This window comes from Anabrus simplex, chromosome 4, assembly GCF_040414725.1.
Source record: "Anabrus simplex isolate iqAnaSimp1 chromosome 4, ASM4041472v1, whole genome shotgun sequence".
In the NCBI taxonomy this organism is placed as follows: Eukaryota; Metazoa; Arthropoda; class Insecta; order Orthoptera; family Tettigoniidae; genus Anabrus; species Anabrus simplex.
The window spans coordinates 305064024-305070391 of record NC_090268.1 but is presented as its reverse complement, the minus strand read 5'-3'; positions in this window follow the sequence as shown (position 1 = coordinate 305070391).

Below are 6368 nucleotides of genomic sequence, written 5' to 3'. Positions count from 1 at the left end.
TTTTCTAGTTTTCAACTTTTGTATCTTACTGTAAATGTCATTGCTGTCATAGGTAAATTTGAATACTTCTTTAGTATTAGTCACCTCCTCTATCTGGACATTATCCTTGTAACCAACAATATTTACATACTGCTGACTGAATACTTCTACCTTTTGAAGATCCTCGCATACACACTCCTCTTGTTCATTAATTATTCCTTGAATGTCCTTCTTGGAACCTATTTCTGCATTAAACTACCTATATACACTCTCCCATTTTCCACTAAAACTAGTATGGCCGCCAATTATGCTTGCCATCATGTTATCCTTAGCTGATTTCTTTGCTAGATCCAATTTTCTAGTAAGTTCCTTCATTTCTCCTTACTTCCACAGCCATTTCTAACTCTATTTCTTACCAACCTGCACCTCCTTCTTAGTCTCTTTACTTCTCTGTTATAATATAGTGGATCTTTACCATTCCTTACCGCTTGTAAAGGTACAAACCTATGTTCACATTCCTCAACAATTGCTTTAAACCCACCCCAGAATCTGTTTACATTATTATTTACCGTTTTCCAACGATCACAGTTACTTTTAAAAAACTTCCACATGCCTGTTTTATCAGCCATATGCCACTGCCTAATAGTCCTAATGTTTATAGCTTCCTTTCTTTCACATTTATTTTTAATTACCACAAAAACAGCTTCGTGATCACTAATACCATCTATTACTTCGGTTTCTCCATAAAGCTCATCTGGATTTACCAGCACCACATCCAGAATATTCTTCCCTCTAATTGGTTCCATCACTTTCTGAATCAGGTGCCCTTACCATATTAACTTATTTGCCATTTGTCGGTCATGCTTCCTGTTGTTCGCATTACATTCCCAATTGACATTTGGTAAACTGAGATCACCCGGTACAATCACGTTCCTTTCCTTATCGTTTCCCACATAGCAGATTGCCTTGTCAAATAATTCTGAATCAGCATCTGCGCTACAATTTCCTGGTCTGTACACTCCAAAGACAGCAAGTTTCCTATTATCTTTAGAGATGAGCCTTATCCCCAGAATTTCGTGTTTGTCATCTTTTTCGTAGCTTACAAATTCTTCTTTCACCAGAATGCATACTCCCCCTCCCACCTAACATTCCTATCCTACCTCTACGATACACCCTCCAGTTCCGTGAGAATGTTTCTGCATCCATTATATCATTAAATTCTCAGTCATGATTCAACTCCTATTACAATATCTGGTAAGTATATATCTATTAAATTACTTAATTCTATCCCTTTCTTTACAATACTTCTACAGTTGAGCACTAACATTTTTATGTCATCCCTACTTGATTTCCAGTTCCCTGTTCCCTTAACACCGCTCTCTAGGCCCCCCTGTTTCCCTGAATGTATCTCCCTATAATCCTTCTAAAAAGTTTCCTAACTTATATGTACCACTGCAGTTTAAGTGAAAGCCATCTGAGCGCAGATCCCTATATTCTACCCACCTATTTGGTTGGCAGAATGGTCAGCGTACTGGCCTTCGGTTCAGAGGGTCCCGGGTTCGATTCCTGTCCGGATCGGGGATTTTAACCTTCATTGGTTAATTCCAATGGCTCGGGGGCTCTGTGCTTGTGCTTTCCGCAATATGCCTGCAACTCACACACCACACACAACACTATCCTCCACCACAAAAACACGCAGTTACCAATACAATGCAGATGCCGCCCACCCTCGTCGGAGGGTCTGTCTTACAAGGGCTGCACTCGGCTAGAAATAGCCACACGAAATTAAATTAAAACCCACCTATTGGGATCTAGAAATCTCACTCCCAGTTTCACACATACCCACTCCATATTATTTAAATCCTCAATCACCTTCCAGTCAGTATCCCTCCCACTCAGTATTCCACTGATAACAATCTCCGCTTCCTTAAACTACACCCGTGCTGCATTTACCAGGTCCCACACATCCCCAACTATAGTGGTACTTATACCTGCTTGTCTTACGTTGTTAATTCCAATGTGAAACACTACCACCTTCTCCTTTCCCTCCTCCTTCTCTTCTACTTTCCTCAACATCTGCCTTAAACTAATTCCTGGATAACACTCTACCCAGGTACCCTTTCCTCCACACACTTCCCGACATGTCTAACGATGGAATCCCCCATGACCAGAGCCTCAACTCTACCCACCTCATTTGATTCCCTCCCCTCCAGGTCAGTTCTATCATCCCTGACATCTGCAGAAGCTATTTCCTTCTCCCTTTTCTCCATCCCATGACCCTGTTCAGCCTGTCTTTTCCTATCCACTACTCCACATTTACCTATATAGTCCCCATAGGTTTTCTCCTACTACTATGGCGGCAACTATTCAAACAATATGATTAATAGAAGAATAAGCTATTAGCTTTCGTAGAGAGCTTTGATTTAATCCTCCTAAAGATCCAATTAGTACTGAGGAAAGGATAATTATTCTAATGAAATTCCCTTTCTCCAACTTCCACACTTCTCAGCAACAGTTCCCTGTTTCTCATCTTCCCTCGGTTGTTCCAACTTCGGTGACTCGTACCGATTTCTCTCCGACACCTGTCCTGAATTCTGATCCTGAATGGAGCCCTTAGCCTGCAATCTCCTTCCCCTTAAAACATTAGACCATCTGTCTTCTACAATTCCCCCCTCTTTCCTTCCCATCCCTGTATTACACCTACTATATCCTGTACATGGTTTGAGGGAGGCCTACCTTCCTTCCTGTCCTCTGAGAGAATCCTAATTATCTCCATCAAGCGTCCAACTCCTCTCTCATACTCCTTAACAGTGGCGGCGCGTGACTTTTACAGTAAGGGAAGCACATATCATAAGCTAAGAAGATATACCGGTATACGGTAAAATACATACAATAACTCACATTGCCTTTTCCTATTTGAATGCTAATTCCATTCGCCTCTCTTTCTTGACGAATTCTTATATGACAAGGCTGTAGAATTCTTCTTCATTCTTTGATGACTTCACTTTCAGTAACGTCTTCTCAATCGACAGTAGAGACAAGTTCGAGGGTCTCTGTTGTCCCTTAGTGTTTCTGCAGTAGGTGCGGATTCTCACATGCAGAAAATGAACTTCGGTACTAGCACTGGACACTGGGATAGTTGAAATCAACGCACATTAATTGAACAATTCAGAAATGGCAGAAGATGACAATCCACTACATTTTAAATAAAAGAAAAGTTTTAGAACTCCCATCGAAAGATACTCATCGAGTGCTTTGAACCACAATTCTAGTTGGGTGTGTATATTGTCATATATCTCGCAATATATGCGACGGTAGTGTAAACTTATGTCGCAGGTTTCATTTTGATGTAGCCTCTTCTTTGGCAGCTCGTAGCTCTCTTGACATTTGTTCCGTACTCTTTCAAATTCATTTCTTTTTCTTTGAATGACTTTTTGTTTCCTCTACTTTGGCAATACAGAAATTAACATCCAGTGCATTCGTTTGAAGAATTTCAAAGAGAGAAGCGGTTAAGCAAAATATCTCGCTGAAAATTAATAAAATTGAATAGGGATGTATAGAACTAGCGCCGATAGAGCGCAGTGTTGTTGTACTGGGTAAGCGCAAGGCGCTCTTCATTTATCTCCTGTGTACTCACGCCGCTAATATCCACGAATTTAAGTTGTTTAAATAGTTATTTTCGTGACTATGCCGAGCTATTGCAGTGTTCCTCTTTGTAAAAATGAAGGAAGCTCGTTTTCGTTTCATCAGTTTCCACAAAATAAAGAAATGAGGAAGGAATGGCTACATGCTATTAGAAGGAAACATTTCGGTGAGAAGAATCTGACCGAAAATATTAAAGTGTGTTCCCATCATTTTCAATCCGGAGACTTCACAAAAACTTTGTTGGGTAAGTGCGAATTACGAACGGAAATAATTCGTATCTTCTACCTACAAACTGATTAGGCATTTCGATAACAACCACAGAATTTATGTGTTTGTATTTAAAGGTGAGAGAGCAAGATTAAAACCGGGCGCTGTTCCATTGTTTTTTCCATGGACCACGAACACAACAAAAAGAAGAAAGAGGCCATATACCAGAAAATCGCCGGATTACCACGACAAGCTTACAATATTGGAATCTGCAGAAATCAACCCCATTGAAGTGCGGGAAGAAATCATGAATATACCCGGAGAAGTGAATGTAACATCTGTGACTCCCATTTTCAAAGACGTCAGTACTCAGACATATACTACAGGTAATTTGGTTGTTGAGCAAATAATGAATAATCCTGATGCCGTACTGCTTTATACAGGGTTTGCAGACGTCCAACATTTTAATTTGGTGTTTGCTGTTTTGGGACAAAACAGATACTATTTATAAATATTCCCTTTTGAACCCAGACTGTGTTTCTTATTGACAGCTATGAAGCTAAGGACCAACAAATCTGACCAAGAACTAGGCCTTAACTTCGGAATCCATAAAACTACTGTTGGAAGAATATTTAATGTTTGAATTAATTTCATGTACTGCCAATTTAAAGAGTTGAACATATGGCCTGATAGAGAAACTGTCCTTGAAAACAGCCCCCTTGCTTTTAGACAGAAATACCCCTCGACTAGAGTAATAATTGATGCAACTGAGATTACAATAGCAAAACCTAAGAACCCTACAGCACAGCAAGCTACATTTTCTACATACAAAAATTCAAACACAACAGAGGTATTAATAGGTATAAATCCATCTGGTTTCATAAGTTTCATATCTGATGCATATGTTTGTCCAGCCCTTGTCCCGTTTCCCTACGGGGTCGGGTATGAGGTGAGATGAATTTGTCGTGGCGGTTTTTTATGACCGGATGCCATATCTGATGCATATGGTGGAGCAATATCAGATAGGCAGTTATTTATCAGATCAGGAATGTTGGATCTCTAGGAACAAGGAGATTCAGTTATAGCAGATAGGGGGTTCAACATTCAGGATCTGTTATGCACTAAATGTGTAACATTAAATATCCCACCATTTCTGAAAGGCAAAAGGCAGTTTACTCCATCAGAAAACATTGAAACAAGGAGGATAGCCTCTAAAGAATACACATAGAACGGGCTATAAGACTTGCTAAAACATACAAAGTACTGCAGTCAAAATTGCATGTCAGTAAAATTCGTTTTTCAGGGAGGATAATATTTGTATGTTTTATGTTATGCAATTTCAGGAAAACCATTATGTCAGGTTAGGATGACTGGAACAAAATATTCATGGTAAAACTTGTCTAATTTTGCCACCATTTCATGAATGAAAATATCATCTATATATATATATATATATATATATATAAAATAAGAGTTTTGTCTGTACATTGCTCAGAATTTGAAAAGAATGGTATTTCTGTATCGGTCATGTCCACAGTAACAAGAAAATGCATTTTTTTACTTTTCCGTAATTTCTGTCTGTCTGTCTGTCTGTCTGTCTGTCTGTCTGTCTGTCTGTCTGTCTGTCTGTCTGTCTGTCTGTCTGTCTGTCTGTCTGTCTGTCTGTCTGATTGTACACGCATCAGTAGAAAACGGCTGAAGAGAATTTAATGAAAATCGGTATGTAATGTCGGGTGATGAACCACAACAAGCTCGGCTATAAATTATTTTAATCACGCTGAGTGAAATGGTGGTTTAGGGGAAGGCCTGAAATTTAATTCTCAAATATTTATGTTATTAGTGGTTGTGTCTTAATGAAAATCGCTAGACAAAGATGGGAAATAAGTCGCTACAATATAGGCTATACACGCTGAGAAAAATGGTAGTTTAGGGGAAGGCCTAAAATTTAATTGTCAAATATTTATTTTATTAGTGGTCGTATCTTCACGAAAATTAGTATGCAAAGTCGGGGAATAGGTCGCCATAATCTAGGCTATCAATAATGTTATTCACACTGAGTGAAATGGTAGTTTAGGGGAAGGCCTGAAATGTAATCTATATATAAAATATGTGTTTTGCCTGTACATTGCTCAGAATTTTAAATGAATTGTATTACTGTATCTGTCATGTCCACAGTAACAAGGAAATGCATTTCTTACTTTTCCGTAATGTCTGTCTGTCTGTCTGTCTGTCTGTCTGTCTGTCTGTCTGTCTGTCTGTCTGTCTGTCTGTCTGTCTGTCTGTCTGTCTGTCTGTCTGTCTGTCTGTCTGTCTGTCTGTCTGTCTGTCTGTATGATTGTACACGCATCAGTAGAAAACGGCTGAAGAGAATTTAATGAAAATCGGTATGTAATGTCGGGTGATGAACCACAACAAGCTCGGCTATAAATTATTTTATTCACGCTGCGTGAAATGGTAGTTTTGGGGAAGGCCTGAAATGTAATTCTCAAATAAGTTATTTGTGTTATTATTGGTCATATCGATAAATCTATATATAT